The 18,436-nt window shown below is 41.2% G+C and overlaps 1 pseudogene; it reads left to right on the top strand.

The window, feature by feature from the left end:
- Window positions 1-2,447: 2,447 nt before the first annotated feature.
- On the top strand, window positions 2,448-3,497 carry LOC143974994 (large ribosomal subunit protein uL10 pseudogene; annotated as a pseudogene).
- Window positions 3,498-18,436: the final 14,939 nt, after the last annotated feature.

The raw sequence follows: 18,436 nt of genomic DNA, 5'->3' as shown, positions 1-18,436 counted from the left end.
TTACCTAAGCCCTGGAACTTGACCCACGGGGATGCGCTGTCTCTCTGCCTCGGGGTTCTCGTCTCTTAATTGGATAGATTGATAGGAGCGCAGCCATTGTCTCGGGAGTGCACCCACAAGGTAACCCCCCGGGAGAGCGCTTCTCCCAGGGGGTTATCTGATGTGGGGAGGAGCCGCGAGAGCCACCGAGGGACCCCAGAAGAGCAGGCTTGGGGCCACTCTGTGCAAAACGAGCTGCACAGTGGAGGTAAGTATGATATGTTTGTTACTTAAAAAAACAAAAAACAAAAAAAAAACCCTTACAATCACTTTAAATCCTATCTCCAGACAATTTTTTATTTTTTTTTGGATGAAGCAGGGAAGGTTTAAAGCATTTGTCAGGTGATTTCATTTGCAGAGATGTTTCCTCCATGTTCTGTCAAGACATGATGTTAGGGAGATATTTCCAATAGGAACACAGAGAATAATAAAAAACATATTTTAAGAGAATAGGGGAGGGTTAGAACTTCTGACAATGTTGTATTAGTGTATTTCTGTCCTGAAGTTAGGCGTTAAAGTAAACCCTTACTGAATGACATTTACTTTGCTGAATCACTGTGTAATATAAACAATTGATATTGTCTTAAATAAAAATATTTTTTTTTCATCCTTTGTTGATCTTTTATAGCCTTTTTGAAGCCACTTCCTGTGCACTTGCAATCGCACCAACAACAGCTACATGGCATCTATCAGAGCAGTGAACCATACCTTGCAATGTACTTTGACAAAGCCTTTTTAGTCAACATTGGAAACCCATGTGATAGGGTGACAACGCAGGAGTACAGCTGGGAGACATGAATAAAGTGTAGTCACTTTACAATAGAGAGAGCTTCCGGATTAGCCGCCGCAGTTTTACTGCGGCAGGTTGGCTCCCCTGATGCGAAACCATGTAACTATACGTTGGCTCACTGGGTCCGGATAGCAGGTGCGCATGCACCCGCTGCACAGCTGATGTGCCGATGCTCGTGGCCACAATGCAGAGCAAGGACAATATCAATATACAGTTATTACAATTTTTTTACCAAAAATATGTAAAAGAATACGTATCGGCCTAAACTGAGGAAAAAAAATGTTTTTTTTTATATATTTTTGGGGGATATTTATTATAGCAAAAAGTAAAAAATAGTAACTCTATTTTTGTTCATAGCACAAAAATAAAAACCGCAGAGGCGGTCAAATACCAGCAAAAGAAAGCTCTATTTGTGGGAAAAAAGGACATCAATTTTGTTTGGGTACAACGTCGCACAACCGTGCAATTGTCAGTTAAAACGACACAGTGCCGAATCACAAAAAGTGCTCTCGTCAGAAAGGGGGTCAATTCTTCCAGTGCTGAAGTGGTTAAACAAGGACATTTATGGCAGGATGACCAGGTTTCATTTTAAAGGGTAAGTTCACCTTTGTACACTTTTTATTTTTTCAAAATTCCAGCTCCCCTATTTTTGCAAAAATATCAAAGCTTTCCATTAAATCTACAGTCACTTACTTTTCCTTTCCTAATCCACATTTTCAGACCTTTCCATTAGTAATGTCTTCTTCCTGATCAGACTTTAGGTCATGACACAGGAAGGAGTTGACCAGCTGACCTCATTAGCACACACCCTGCATCATCCACCCACCCACTCCCAGGTACACGTTTTTTTAAATGAAATGCAATCAATTAGTGATTACCCTTCTCACTAAATACATGGTGCCATTAATTGTTAACAGCACACCAAACACAGCAGGTAATACAAATTTTTTCATGTGAAAAAAAACAGTGGCAAATGCTGCAAAGCGCACAGTAAAACGCTCACAACCCACAAAACGCAAAAATGTCCCATTAACCACATGTAGTGCAGCCAATTTAAATCAATAGGCTGCCCTATGCGTGTCACAGGAAAAACGAGACATAAAATGTGTGCTCCCACTATGCTAGATGCGAATGGGACCTGAAAGTGAAATTGTGAGGCTCCGTTCACATCTGTGCATTTCCTTGCATTTCAGAAATGCACTGTACCAAAAAATTCAGTAAAAAAATGCATCAAGTTCTTAAAATAAGTTTTGAAGCTTCTTTGGGGCGATTGCTGTGTTTAGGGTAGCCCATTCAGAGGGATGAGCAGCCCTATGTGTGATGAGTGAAAATGCTCGCCCCTCGCTAAAAAAAAACGGAAAAAAAAACGCATGCGGGAATGTCAGTTTCCGCTATACAGAGTTGTGAACAGGGCTTGACAGCTGAGTGTTTCTGTCCACTCCCTTCTATATACTTGTATAAATATGGGCATACCCTATGCAATGTTATTGTGTATTTAGTGAGAAGGGTGATCACTGATTGATTGCATTTCATTTAAAAAACATGCAGCTGAAAGCCGGCGGGTACCGCGTTTCTGGTCACCTCGGGGCCGGTGCTCGCTTTTATCGGAGTGTTGTCTGAGGGCATCATCAGGTCTTTAAACCCTTTTTGTGGCAATCCTTGGAAGCACTGTCAAGATGCCCAGGGAAGACAGGGCGACATGGAAGTCCAACTACTTTTTGAAAATCATTCAACTGCTGGATGATTACCCAAAATGTTTCATCATTGGGGCGGACAATGTTGGTTCAAAGCAAATGCAACAGATCAGTATGTCCCTGCGAGGAAAAGCGGTTGTGCTTATGGGAAAGAACACCATGATGCCCAAGGCAATCCATGGTCACTTGGTAAACAATTCTGCTCTGTAGAAGCTTTTGCCTCACATAAAGGGGAATGTGGGCTTCGTTTTCACTAAGGAGGATCTTGCTGAAGTACGAGATATGCTGTTGGCAAACAAGGTGCCAGCTTCTGCTCGTGCAGGTGCCATTGCCCCCTGTGATGTCACAGTGCCTGCTCAGAATACTGGTTTGGGCCCTGAGAAGACATCCTTCTTTCAGGCTTTGGGAATCACCACGAAAATCTCTAGAGGAACTATTGAAATCTTGAGTGATGTACAGCTGATTAAGACTGGAGATAAAGTAGGTGCCAGTGAAGCCACCCTCCTTAACATGCTCAACATTTCCCCCTTCTCCTTTGGTTTGATCATCCAACAAGTATATGACAACGGCAGCATTTACAGCCCAGAGGTTCTAGACATCACTGAAGATGCTCTGCGTATTCACTTTTTAGAGGGTGTTCGCAACATCGCCAGTGTCTGCCTTCAAATTGGATATCCCACCGTCGCCTCTGTACCTCACTCTGTCATCAATGGGTATAAACGAGTTCTTGCTCTTGCTGTGGAAACAGATTACAGCTTCCCATTGGCAGATAAAGTCAAAGCTTTCTTGGCAGACCCATCAGCCTTTGTGGTTGCTGTTCCAGTTGCTGAGACAGCTGCTGCTCCGGCTGCTACAGCTGCACCAGCCAAAGAGGAAAAGGAAGAATCGAAGGAATCCGATGATGATATGGGCTTTGGGCTCTTTGACTAAGTCTGTTTTAGTCTGAAGTCTCATTAAATGCTTACATCTTTAAACTCAAAAAACAAAACAAAAAAAACGTATAGCTGGGAGTGGGTAGGTGGATGATGCAGGGTGTGTGCTAATGCGGCCATTTGGTAAACTCCATCCTGTGTCAGGAAGTCTGATCTGGAAGAATATATCACTGTACTAATGGAAACATCTGGAAACATGGATTAGGACAAGAAAAGTAAGTGACTGTAGATTTAATGGAGAGCTTTGATATTTTGCAAAAGAAAAAATGACAAGAATGCTATATTGGTGCATAGGAGAACTGGAATTTAGAAAACAAAAGTGTACAAAGGTGAACTTACCCTTTAAGCAAAGTTTCAGATTTAAGAAAAATGTAAAATTTCTGTTTAAATTACAATAAAGTGTTAAAGCTTATATACAGTAAGATATTACTGATTGGGTTACATATATATTTTTTCAAAGCATGTTCTAACACAGTTTATATGTACTGTATACATGTACAGTAAATATGTGTACTCTGTAGAAGCTGTACGCTTCCTGATTAGTTGTTCTGCACAACCACTGTCGTTTTCTTTTCATGTCTCCCAGTTCAGGTCTGCCTGCTCAGAGCAAAAGAACGTTTTTGGAAATTGTCCATACATTTTTTTTTTTTTTTTCTGTAATGATTTCAGTATTTGTTCTTCAGGAATGCTGACGTTGCTGATAATATTCAGATAGCTGTTATATGAAAAATCTACAGATCTATATATATGTGAAATAAAAAAATGGAAATATGGAATAGCAAGCATATAAAATGTGAAAGCGATGCCAAAATGACTTTCAGGCAAATGTTACTATAGTTTCCTATTAATATTTTTACAGAATTTCACACATCCAGACTTGAATCTGAAGTGTTTTTGAGTGTTATAAGTTTTGAAAACGGTGCAATTAACACCAAAATTCTACAAATGTCAATGAGCTTGATCATTAGAAGCAATCTTTTGCCATCAAATAGTTATTTTAGAAAAGTGTTGTCCTATGATTTTTTTTTCTATGTAGTTAGCATATCACTGTAGTGCAATTAAATCCTACTACCCATATAAGTCAAAAGTTTATCTTAAACAGTTCTCTTATATGGTGAAATATGGGTCAGACACATTAGGAATCAAATATGCAAAATCGACATGTAACTGCAATGCAGAACATATTAAAGGAGAGTAAGAATGGATCAGTAATGAATGAACTTGACAGAAAATCAGGGCTGCTACTAAGGGGAATCAATTGATACGAGATCAAAGGTTTTTGCTTAAGCGATCAATATGCAGATGATTTGGGAAATAGTGTTTGAAGTCATGAATAACTGGAACAGACAGACCTTAAATGCTTTTTTTTGTAGGATGGACTTTTTGGCATGGGATTCATATAAAGCTGATTTAAGACACTTCTAGGGATTAAGCAAAACATAAAGGACTAGGCAGACAGGAATGACTAATCAACTGTTGACACCAACCTCAATGTCCTTGGACGGGAGTTTGCATTAATAGTACTGAAATATGCAATAATGTGAAATATGTGAGGGGCTGTATATCAACAGGATCTGATAGGAGGCTTGGCACACAACTCAAAACCATTACCAGGATTTAGATCTAACACCCTTATTTATTTCTATACACTTATATACCTTGTTGCACAGTAGCCTTAGGCAGCAGGACAGTCATTTATTGGAAGGCATTGTGAACTGTTATGAAGAAAGTGGATTCTGAATGAAGGCTCTAAATATATGATCTGACCTTGATTTAGGTCATTATAATAAATACAATAAACCTATACATTGCTGTGACTGTACTGAACAGTAAGTGTGTTAGTTAGTTAAAATAACCAAGGTCATTGTTTGAAAGTGCATATGAGCCTAGGGTGGTTACATCTTGAAAAGAGAGTAGGGGTGCTCTTCTAAACAGAATCCTGATGTAGTGTGATAAGGGGATGGAAAATCCACAATGTCATGGTTGTCACTGGAACAGGAATAAGTGGGAAATCTTGAATTGGGATACCTGTTTTGGTAACAACTGTCTATGAGAAGAAATTACCTCCATTTAACTATATATATATATATATATATATATATATATATATATATATATATATATATAACAGGTATATTTTAAAACGGCCTATCATATACCTCTCTGCGCCAAACTAGGACCTTCACACACCTCCCAAAATTATATATATATATATACTCACGTATATGAGCCCTCCTAAAAAGTGAACGCACACACGTGAATAAAAGAGTATATATATATATATACACATGCATACACATATACACTTCCTTTTAAGCGGATACCTGCATATGTAATAAATGCTAGAACCACACTATACTTAATAGTAACTGCTGAGTATATTAAAACCCAGCAGTGCGGACAATAGTAGCAGCCATTAAAAATTTTATAATAAAAATATATAAAAAAAGTTATACGAACAATTCATCAATATATATGAGAATATCAGTATAAAAACAGCGCTTATTTTTATAACAAAAAAGCCCTTTGTAGAAGTCGTAATATACGAAAAAATCACTAGACAGTTCCAAATGTGCAGATAAAGTGCCTATAGTGATCTAATCAGCGTTGTAAGGTGATCAAAGTGCTGCCAAACTTTCTTCCACCATAAACCGGGAGTGCTTCACCACATGCGATGCATATCCCCCTCGGGGGTTAAACTCACCAGACACTGCTGATAAGGTAAGCCTTAAGTAGTAGTCACTTCATTGGATATAGTAATATTCATACATATCCCCCTTTAGCGTTGCAGTCACAAGTAGTCCTCCAAGTATATCATAGAAATGAAACAGAGTGTGTACATAGCATAATACTGTTTTATTTTTAAAAAGTTTGACACACATCAGCAAAGTCACCCAGTTCAATATATGCGTACATTAACAAAGAGTAACATCAGCGTTAAAAACGTGTACTTCACCGAATTTTCGATCCCAGAACCATTCACCAGCGTTCCCCTGTATGCACTGGGTATCACTTCCTGGTCCGTGGTTAGCGGTGGAGCGCACACCTCACTTCCGGTAGCGCTGTGTAGGCCACGCCCTGACGCGTTTCATCACTTCCGACTTCAACCGAGGGCGTGGCTACACGACGCAACCGGCCAATATATGTACAGCCCTCCCTCTCTCCGCCAGCCAATCAGACAACAATGCAATGTCCAGCCCACACGACGCTGCACATCGTCGTGGAGACCGGACGCAAGCAGCCTGATAATAAAATACGGGGAGGAAATGCAACCATAAACAAAAACGATCGCCGCATACATCGCGACCTATTAATTGCAGAGGCAAGACGAACATTGTAACACGAGCAGCACATGACACAAATATCCCTGAAGATATAAAATTACAATTAAAAATATCCTCAATTTATAAACAACTATAAAACTCACAATAAACATGGATAACATAGGAAGAGGATAAAAAAGACCTAAAATCATCAATTAATCCCTATATGTGTATATAGTGCACAGACAGGAACTTTCTATATACATTAAGATTTCTGGATTGTCTCTCTAAAAAGTGGCCCTCTCAGAGCCAGAATAATATAAATGTTTTATGCATCATCAAAAATATATGTATATATATATATATATATATATATATATATATATATATATATATATACAACAATTACTGCATATATAACAAAACTGCATCACATATCGCCCTGAGACCTGCATCACGGTGAAAATGGAATCCTAATAGCATTATAAGGAACCGTCATCCCCAGGGTTTTTATTCTCACTATGGGGTGCCATTTTAAGGGGCTTCCTACTAGTTGTACTCCTTTCAACCAAAAAGAAAAATCGCAGACAAAAATCGCAGACAAAGTCGTAAACGGAAAAGGAAACATAGAAACTACACATATTTAAAATAATCAACATATTAAAAATGTTAAAAATATTCCAAATATTACAAATATTAAAAACTACTATGAATATTACACATTTCCTTCTAACAGAGGTGATCATTCTATGCTACTCCCAATCCCCATAACCATCAGCTCATATCCAAAAATTGAATGCTGCATAATGTGTCAGTCATGGGGTAAATACAGTAGCCAGACACCAACCGATGTCAGTAAACCTCTCTATGTATATGATAATAGTATGTAAGAGTAGGTATGGGTAAGTCAAGACACTTTATAGAGGTAATGTCGCAGTGCATGCACTAACCTCCATATCATGGATATCTTTGTTATTCCATTCGTTATATCTAATACCCTACCAGCCCACTAAATATTGTTAAAAAGATTACATTAAAATATTATAACATTAAAAAAGAAGGCTCAATCCAAAATAGTCACTGATAAAACAATTAATATCTAGGTCGACATTTAACCCCTTTGGTGTTAAAGTGTCAACCAAATATATCCATTCCGTTTCGCGTTTGGATAACTCTCGTACCAAGTTAGACCCTCTCCAGGAGGGTTTCATATGCTCTACTCCCCAAAATTTGAGTCCAGATGGATCTTGATTATGGATCGCATGTGGTGAAGCTTAAAAGGAAGTGTATATGTGTATGCATGTGTATATATATATACTCTTTTATTCATGTGTGTGCGTTCACTTTTTAGGAGGGCTCATATACGTGAGTATATATATATTGTAAGGGATCTTCCCGGGGTAGGGTGTGTTTGGACACAGTTCACAGCAGACTTGGAATTTATAAAGCAGATCTTGGCGTTTATTCGTGGTACAAACAGTCCAGCAAACAAAATATACAGCAACACCGTGCTTTCTAAGTACAACAAAAATAAAAGTCCTAGCCCGGCTGGGCGCTTACTAACAGGTTCTGCTCACCTATCTGACACTTACAAACACAGCGTCTTTCGCCTGGATATCGCAGGGTGAGTTTTAGCTCCAGCAGTGGCTGTGCTTGCAGCTTCCTTCAACACACAGATTGTTCATTCCCTGGCTGAGAGCAGCCACCTGCAGACCCTGCAGTGCCTTTAGCTTCCCAGGCTAATTAGGATCAAAGCTCACCTGATCCCAAACCCAGAACTGGATCGGGGGATGTGGAATGACAGGTCCCTCTACCAAACCTACCTGCCATTCCATATAAACCCAGGCCCGGCAAAATTAAATAACAACTCAGCAGCATATCGCTGCTGAGAAACTGATCCATCCTGGATTTACCATCTCACACTGTGTAGCAACCTAGGTGAGATGTACACCCCCTCAACCACTTCTCCAGTGACATGTCTACATATCCCCCCCCTCTTTTTCAGACCGGAGGGCTGAGCCTTTTGTCCCCACAGACAACTCACCCTTGACAATGCGTCAGCATTTGCCTGTAATTTCCCTGGCCTGTGTTCCACAGTGAAATTAAAGTTTTGTAGGGAGAGAAACCATCTAGTCACTCTTGCATTTCTCTCCTTGTTTAACTTCATCCATGTTAGGGGGGCATGGTCTGTCACCAACTTGAATTTCCTGCCTAGCAAGTAATACTTTAAAGATTCTAGGGCCCACTTTACTGCCAAACATTCTCGCTCCACAATGGCATAATTTTTCTCGGCCGGGGTTAGTTTTCTACTCAAGTACGTCACTGGATGCTCCTCACCATTCACTACTTGTGAGAGTACTGCACCTAAGCCTGTGTTAGAGGCATCTGTCTGGACCAGAAATTCTCGCCTGAAATCGGGGGTAACTAACACAGGTGGTTGGCACAAGGCAGACTTAAGGCTTTGGAAAGCCTTCTCGGCCTCTGGGGTCCACGTGACCATTGCTGTCTTTCCGCCCTTTGTCAAGTCAGTTAGTGGAGCAGCAACTGAGGCAAAGTTCGGCACAAATCTACGGTAATACCCCGTAATACCCAGGAAAGCTCTAACCTGTTTCCTTGTCAGGGGTCTAGGCCAATTTTGTATTGCCTCAATTTTATTTAGCTGTGGCTTAATCAACCCTCTCCCAATAATGTAGCCCAGATATTTGGCCTCTTCTAGGGCTAGAGCACACTTCTCGGCATTTATGGTCAACCCCGCATCACTTATGGCATCCAACACGGCCTGTACCTTACAGAGGTGACTTTCCCAATCAGGGCTAAAAATGACCACATCATCGAGGTAGGCAGCTGAGTAATCACGATGTGGTCGCAGAATCAAGTCCATCAACCTCTGGAAAGTTGCAGGCGCTCCATGTAACCCGAATGGCATCACTACATACTGGAATAGCCCATCAGGGGTGGAGAATGCAGTTTTCTCTTTAGCCTCACCAGAAAGTGGAATCTGCCAGTAGCCCTTTGTGAGATCGAGAGTGGTTATGTACCTGGCGTTACCCAACTTCTCAATCAACTCATCTACCCTGGGCATAGGATACGCATCGAACTTGGAGATCTCATTCAACTTTCTGAAATCGTTACAGAACCTCCAAGTTCCATTGGGCTTTGGGATTAGCACAATTGGGCTGGACCATTCACTCTGTGACACCTCAATTACCCCCAGAGCAAGCATACGTTTTACCTCGGCAGATACGGCTTCCCTACGTGCCTCCGGTATCCTATAGGGCTTAAGGTTTACTCTGCTTCTAGGCTCAGTTTCAATGTGATGATGGATGAGGTGTGTACGCCCTGGGAGGTCAGAGAACTTGTTTTTGTTTTTCTGTAAAAATTCCTGAGCCTCCTGTTTCTGTGACACTGATAGAGTATCACCTACCTTGACTGGAGGGATTGGTTGTGACAAATCATTAACAGTATTTGTCGCCACCAAGGATTCCCTGTCTTTCCAGGGCTTGATCAAGTTTATGTGATAAACTTGGAAAGGCTTCCTTCTACCTGGTTGGTGCACCTTGTAGTTCACCTCACTGATCTTTTCAACAATTTCATAAGGACCTTGCCACTTCGCCAAGAATTTACTCTCAACAGTGGGGACTAGTATAAGGACCCTATCGCCTGGGTTGAATGTCCTGATTCTTGCGGACCGGTTGTAAATTCTACTTTGGGCCTCTTGAGCCCTCTGGAGGTGTTCCCTTACCAGGGGCATTACAGTGGCTATACGGTCCTGCATTTGTGCTACATGCTCAATAACACTCTTGTATGGGGTGGACTCATTCTCCCATGTCTCTTTTGCAATGTCCAGTAGACCCCTAGGGTGATGACCATAGACCAACTCGAATGGTGAGAACCCTGTGGACGCTTGGGGCACCTCCCTAATAGCAAACATGAGGTAGGGTAATAAATGATCCCAGTCACGACCATCTTTTGCCACCACTTTCTTCAACATATGTTTCAAAGTTTTATTAAATCTCTCCACCAATCCGTCCGTCTGGGGGTGGTACACAGAGGTACGGATGTGTGAGATTTTAAATAGTTTGCATAATTCCTTCATTACTTTCGACATAAATGGCGTACCTTGGTCAGTTAGGATTTCTTTGGGGATCCCAGTCCTAGAGAACATATAAAACAACTCACGTGCAATTGTTTTAGATGCAGTGTTTCTTAAGGGTACAGCCTCAGGATAGCGGGTCGCATAATCCAGGACTACCAAAATATACTGGTGTCCTCTAGCTGACTTTACAATGGGACCCACTAAATCCATGGCAATACGCTCAAAAGGCACCTCTATAATAGGGAGCGAAACCAAAGGACTGCGAAAATGTGACACTGGGGCACTAACCTGACATGTGGGGCACGACTCACAGTATTTTTTAATGTCATCATATATGGCCGGCCAAAAAAACCTCTGGAGAACCCTCTCTCGCGTTTTGTCAGTCCCCAAGTGTCCCCCAAGAACATGGTTATGTGCCATGTCAAGCACCTGACGCCGGTACGGCTTAGGTACCAGAAGCTGTTCCACAATCTCATCTTTAACCTTATTGACTCTATAGAAAAGATCATTAGTCACCGAAAAATGTGGAAATCTTTTTTCAGCATCTGGTTCCTGAGGTACCCCGTTCATAACAGCAACCTGCTCTCTCGCATTTTTGAGAGTGGGGTCCTGTAATTGTGCAGTCCCAAAATTATCGCTAGACACCTCTAAGTCTAGTATATTTTGCTCAGTGGGAGGAGCCTCCTCCTCCCCAGCCAGGACCTGCAAAGGAAAACAATCATTTTCATCCTGCACATTTTTATCATTCACAGTGGACAAGGCAACCCCCTTAGAGGTATCCTCACTCCTTTTGGGGATTTTTCTTTTTTCCCAAAGAGCCCAGAATAATGGAAAATCGCGCCCCAATATTACATTATGCATGAGGTTTTTAACCACACCCACTTCATATTGTACGGTGTCTTGTTCAGTCCCGACTTTAGCCAGCACTATAGGGTACACTTTTGTATCACCATGTATGCACACAACACTCATATGCTTTTTAGACTCTAAGTCCCCAGTCACCAGGCTAGCATGCACCAAGGTTACAAGGCTTCCTGAGTCCATTAACGCTTTAACAGGAAAGTCATTGATTGTGATGTTGCAGATTTGCGGTTCAGTCTCTAGTCCAGGAACTGCAGCACAAGATGGTTCCGCAAATAGCGACTGACGCCGGCTAGCGTCACATTCCATGGGTTCAGAGGTAAGAGGGCAATGGGCAGACACGTGTCCCGCCTCATGGCATCTCCAACACTGGATAGGGCCTGGTCTCTTTGGCAAGGAGTCCTTTTCAGAGCCCCTTAGCCACCCGGGACCATCACCAGTCTTTTGTCCCTGAGACACCACTTGAGCCCTTTTCCCCCCATCAGCACCCCTCCACACTCCCCCAATAGATGGAAGTCTCTTACCAGCTGACGGCACAGATCTGGCGCTCCGGGGAGGTGAAGATGCTGCAGGAACATCACGGAGGTAGTCCTCAGTCGCCTGGAACCTCTCCACAAGGTTGACAAGTTCGTTTGCGTTCCTAGGATCACCTTGTCCCACCCAGCGTTGCAGGTCAGTAGGAAGCGCTCGGAGGTAGCGATCCATCACGACCTTCTCTAGGATTTGTGCAGGAGTAGAAGTGTCTGGCTCCAACCACTTTCTTGCCAAATGGATTAGGTCATACATCTGGGACCTCGCTGATTTGTCCAGACTGTAGCTCCAGTTGCGTACCCTCCGGGCACGGACTGCAGTAGTAACTCCTAGTCGGGCAAGTATCTCCTCTTTTAGCCGAGTATAGTCCTTAACCTCTTGCTCACTGAGGTCATAGTAGGCCTTTTGAGGTTCACCTGTTAAATAGGGCGCAATTACCTCTGCCCACTCAGCGGCTGGTAACTTCTCTCGCTCAGCCACGCGCTCAAATACTGTTAGATAGGCCTCAACATCGTCCTCAGCAGTCATCTTTTGCAGCGCTTTCTGCACAGTCCTTCTCCCAAAAAAAATCTCTGGAGCGGCTCCCTCCATTGTGGGTGGATTAGCAACCACAGGCGCCTCTCGATTTACTATCAGGTGCTCGATAAGTTGTTGTTGGCTTTGGCGCAAAGCTTGCAACTCTTCCTTATGCATCCGCTGTTGTGCAGCCATCATCTGCTGTTGTGCAGCCATGGACTGTTCATGTCGTCTATTGGCCTCTGTCTGCGCCTGCTGTTGTTCAGCCATGGACTGTTCATGTCGTCTATTGGCCTCTGTCTGAGCCTGCTGTTGTTGCAAACTCACTTGCATAAACTGCTTCAGCATCTCCTCCATGTTGCTGGACTGTTTTTGGAGTGTAGTTGCAGCTTTCACCCAGGACATCAGCAGCTGTAGCCAAGTCTGTCCACACCGTTGCCCCTAGCAACCGCGTTGCCCGCTACCTCCACCAATTGTAAGGGATCTTCCCGGGGTAGGGTGTGTTTGGACACAGTTCACAGCAGACTTGGAATTTATAAAGCAGATCTTGGCGTTTATTCGTGGTACAAACAGTCCAGCAAACAAAATATACAGCAACACCGTGCTTTCTAAGTACAACAAAAATAAAAGTCCTAGCCCGGCTGGGCGCTTACTAACAGGTTCTGCTCACCTATCTGACACTTACAAACACAGCGTCTTTCGCCTGGATATCGCAGGGTGAGTTTTAGCTCCAGCAGTGGCTGTGCTTGCAGCTTCCTTCAACACACAGATTGTCCATTCCCTGGCTGAGAGCAGCCACCTGCAGACCCTGCAGTGCCTTTAGCTTCCCAGGCTAATTAGGATCAAAGCTCACCTGATCCCAAACCCAGAACTGGATCGGGGGATGTGGAATGACAGGTCCCTCTACCAAACCTACCTGCCATTCCATATAAACCCAGGCCCGGCAAAATTAAATAACAACTCAGCAGCATATCGCTGCTGAGAAACTGATCCATCCTGGATTTACCATCTCACACTGTGTAGCAACCTAGGTGAGATGTACACCCCCTCAACCACTTCTCCAGTGACATGTCTACAATATATATATATATATATATATATATAATTTTGGGAGGTGTGTGAAGGTCCTAGTTTGGCGCAGAGAGGTATATGATAGGCCGTTTTAAAATATACCTGTTGTTGTTTGTTTATTCACATTGATTTTTCTTTGCTGCCATGGACGCACTGCACTTTCTGAAAAATAGGACCATAGACATTAACAACATTTTTGCAATCAACGAGCACACTTCTACCCAAACTAACTATAATGGGCTAATGTTGGCCCTAGGGAATGCCCTAGAGAAGCAAGTTAGAACATGGTGGGATATTTGTACCCTGGAGCAGTACATGAAGGAAAAAATTATAGTTAGAAGTTTACGGTGGGAGGTAACTCCCCAAGATGGGTTAGATGACCCAGACTCCATGAAGGAATGGCTGGAATTTTTTAATGGGGTGGGTTTTAAACTACAGGATTTAGTTTTAAAAAGGAAACATAGGAAGATGTTGAAATTAGAGGCAAGAATTAATGAGTTAAAAACACAATTAGACCCTATTAAAGACTCACAACAATTGGTAGATTTTAATACACGTATAAAAAAGAAATTGGAGAAAGTGGATAAGGATACACAAAGAAAGAAAACAAAGAAATTCCATAGATATTTGGGAGATTTCCACACCAATTCCATCTATGCTTGGCAGCAGACGAGTGGATGCCCACTAGAGGAAAATAAAGAAATAATTCGACAGGATGAGGATCCACAGATGGAATTTCAACACGTGGATAGTTATAACTACACAACTAGGACTCGTCCTACCAATGATGGACCTGTGCACCAACCGGTATATCAATCTACACCAGTTAGGAAGGTGAACAACAATGGGAGAGGTCAGAATGTAAGAGGAAAATTCCTGAATCCTCAAAGACCATCAACACAGAATAATTATTATCATGTCCCTGTCCATAACAGATATAATCCATTACAATACAAAAAAGATGAATATCAACAGTCACCACGTCCTTTTTTAGGGAGAGGGAGGGGTTGGCAGAAGCGAGGACAGGGTCGTGGGTACCCCAGGAGGGGGAGACCCCCGATGCAAACCTATCTACTACAAGACCCCCATTGGAGGGAACAGGCACAATGGGAAAGGAATCAAACATATTCCCCAGACCACAGGAGAAACGAACGAGAGGCAGTAGAGCAGGACGAAGGGTCCAGGAAAAGAAGAAGAGAAAAAGATTAGGAGGGATTTTTAATCTAGCTGGAGCCTCTTTGACACATAAAGAAATCAATATATTGAATTTGGGATTAAAATGTGGCCTGAAGAGGCCATTAAATAAATTTAATGTATTTATAGATGTACATAAGTTTATGAGGAAAATAAATATGAAAAAATATTTTTTGAATAAAAATTCCCATCCTGCTACTGCGACCTCATCAGTGCAGACTGATAGCGGTCTACGGAATAAGTCACTATTTAACCCAGCTAATAGTGCCAATCAACAAATAGATGTTTTTAAGAATCTGGTGCTACGTGATTTGGAAACTCTAATACCCCAAAAAAATGCTAATCCTCGATATATATACATGAAGGCATTAAGAGCTTGGAAAAGAGAAAGGAGCTGATCATAAGACCCGCTGATAAAGGGGGCGGTGTTGTTCTACTGACTAAAGAATTTTATCATAACCAACTATCAGAAATGTTGATGGAAGAAGATACGTACAAGAAACTGGATAAGGACCCTACTAAACAATATGAGGCAGAGCTGAAGGCATTAGTGGATTTCGGTGTCTCAACTGGGGTTTTAACTAATAAAGAGATGAAGTATTTGACCCCCAGTAGCAGTAGGATTCCTACTATCTATACTCTGCCAAAAATTCATAAGAGCATACAATGTCCACCTGGCAGACCAATTGTTAATGTGATAGGGTCCATCACATCTAGAATGGGCCAATATCTTGACTAATATCTGCAAAAAAGTGTGATACAAACAAAAGCATATTTGCAGGATACAAAAAATCTTTTACAAATATTGGAGGAGGTGGACCTAACTGATAAAGAAGAGGTATACTTAGTCACGGCTGATGTTGCGTCTCTATATACCATCATCCAACACGACGATGCGATTTTGGCTCTGAATTGGGCACTTAGTCAGAGAGATGACTTGACACATAACCAAAAAGTCTTCTTAAGAAATGCTCTTGATTTTTGCCTAGGACACAACTATTTTTGGTATGGAGGAAAATTCTACTCCCAAAAAACGTGGCGTCGCAATGGGAGCCAAGTTTGCACCTAGCATTGCGAACCTTTTTATGGGTGAGTGGGAAGACAAGAAGATCTTCTCTGTCAAAAGACAAGAATTACTGATATACAGGCGGTATATAGATGACCTGATTTTTATCTGGTCTGGAACAAGATCTTCCCTCACAGATTTCCTTGCAGAATTGAACAACAATACTAGCCACATTAATTTGACGAGTGAAATAAGTGCTGAAAGCATCAATTTTCTTGATGTTAATATCTACAGACATGGAGAGAGACTTGAGACCAAGGCCTATTTTAAACCTACAGATGCAAATAGTTATCTACCAATGCAGAGTGGTCATCACCCGATTTGGCTAAAGAACATTCCTAAGGGCCAAGTGACCAGGATTAGAAGAAACTGTTCCAATGACAATGACTTCTATTCCCAGGCAAATATAATTAAAGAAAAATTTTTGGAAAAGGGTTATTGTGATAAACAATTGTATAAAGTGATTGAAGGAGTAGCATCCACATCAAGAGATATCCTCTTGAATAACAATAAGGTTAATCACACTTCCAATAGTCATGAATGGAATTTCATCTCAGGATATCATTCACAATACAGAGAGGTGGAGAATATATTTCTTACACACTGGCATATCATGCTACCTACAAAACCTGGGTTTATTTATAGGAGGGCTCCTAACTATGCTGACAAGATAGTCAAAAAAGTGATAGACCCTCCCACCCATCCACCTTCCTTTTGGGAGAAAGAAGGGTTTTTTGCCTGTAGACGGTGTAGGGCTTGTAAAGAAGTAAATGCACCAATAAGAGCAATGGAACGGTTTACAACAACTGGTAACAATAAAGAATTCACAATCAAAGGGTTTATTACCTGCAATACATCGTATGTTGTGTACGCTTTACAATGCCCATGTGGGTTAATATATATAGGCCGCACTAAACGACTCTTAAGGATAAGAATAGCGGAACATGTGGCTAATATTAAATTGGGTTTTAAGGACCATAATGTGTCCCTACATTTTAAGATTTACCATAATCAAGATCCATCTGGACTCAAATTTTGGGGAGTAGAGCATATGAAACCCTCCTGGAGAGGGTCTAACTTGGTACGAGAGTTATCCAAACGCGAAACGGAATGGATATATTTGGTTGACACTTTAACACCAAAGGGGTTAAATGTCGACCTAGATATTAATTGTTTTATCAGTGACTATTAAATTTTGGATTGAGCCTTCTTTTTTAATGTTATAATATTTTAATGTAATCTTTTTAACAATATTTAGTGGGCTGGTAGGGTATTAGATATAACGAATGGAATAACAAAGATATCCATGATATGGAGGTTAGTGCATGCACTGCGACATTACCTCCATAAAGTGTCTTGACTTACCCATACCTACTCTTACATACTATTATCATATACATAGAGAGGTTTACTGACATCGGTTGGTGTCTGGCTATTGTATTTACCCCATGACTGACACATTATGCAGCATTCAATTTTTGGATATGAGCTGATGATTATGGGGATTGGGAGTAGCATAGAATGATCACCTCTGTTAGAAGGAAATGTGTAATATTCATAGTAGTTTTTAATATTTGTAATATTTGGAATATTTTTAACATTTTTAATATGTTGATTATTTTAAATATGTGTAGTTTCTATGTTTCCTTTTCCGTTTATGACTTTGTCTGCGATTTTTGTCTGCGATTTTTCTTTTTGGTTGAAAGGAGTACAACTAGTAGGAAGCCCCTTAAAATGGCACCCCATAGTGAGAATAAAAACCCTGGGGATGACGGTTCCTTATAATGCTATTAGGATTCAATTTTCACCGTGACGCAGGTCTCAGGGCGATATGTGATGCAGTTTTGTTATATATGCAGTAATTGTTGTATATATATATATATATATATATATATATATATATATATATATATACATATATTTTTGATGATGCATAAAACATTTATATTATTCTGGCTCTGAGAGGGCCACTTTTTAGAGAGACAATCCAGAAATCTTAATGTATATAGAAAGTTCCTGTCTGTGCACTATATACACATATAGGGATTAATTGATGACTTTAGGTCTTTTTTATCCTCTTCCTATGCTATCCATGTTTATTGTGAGTTTTATAGTTGTTTATAAATTGAGGATATTTTTAATTGTAATTTTATATCTTCAGGGATATTTGTGTCATGTGCTGCTCGTGTTACAATGTTTGTCTTGCCTCTGCAATTAATAGGTCGCGATGTATGCGGCGATCGTTTTTGTTTATGGTTACATTTCCTCCCCGTATTTTATTATCAGGCTGCTTGCGTTCGGTCTCCACGACGATGTGCAGCGTCGTGTGGGCTGGACATTGCGTTGTTGTCTGATTGACTGGCGGAGAGAGGGAGGGCTGTAC

Source organism: Lithobates pipiens, unplaced genomic scaffold (assembly GCF_037356315.1).
Source record: "Lithobates pipiens isolate NorthernLeopardFrog02 unplaced genomic scaffold, aLitPip1_a1.2 Scaffold_13, whole genome shotgun sequence".
Lineage (NCBI taxonomy): Eukaryota > Metazoa > Chordata > Amphibia > Anura > Ranidae > Lithobates > Lithobates pipiens.
Note: the sequence above shows the minus strand (reverse complement) of the source record. Positions and strands in the feature narration are given on the sequence as shown.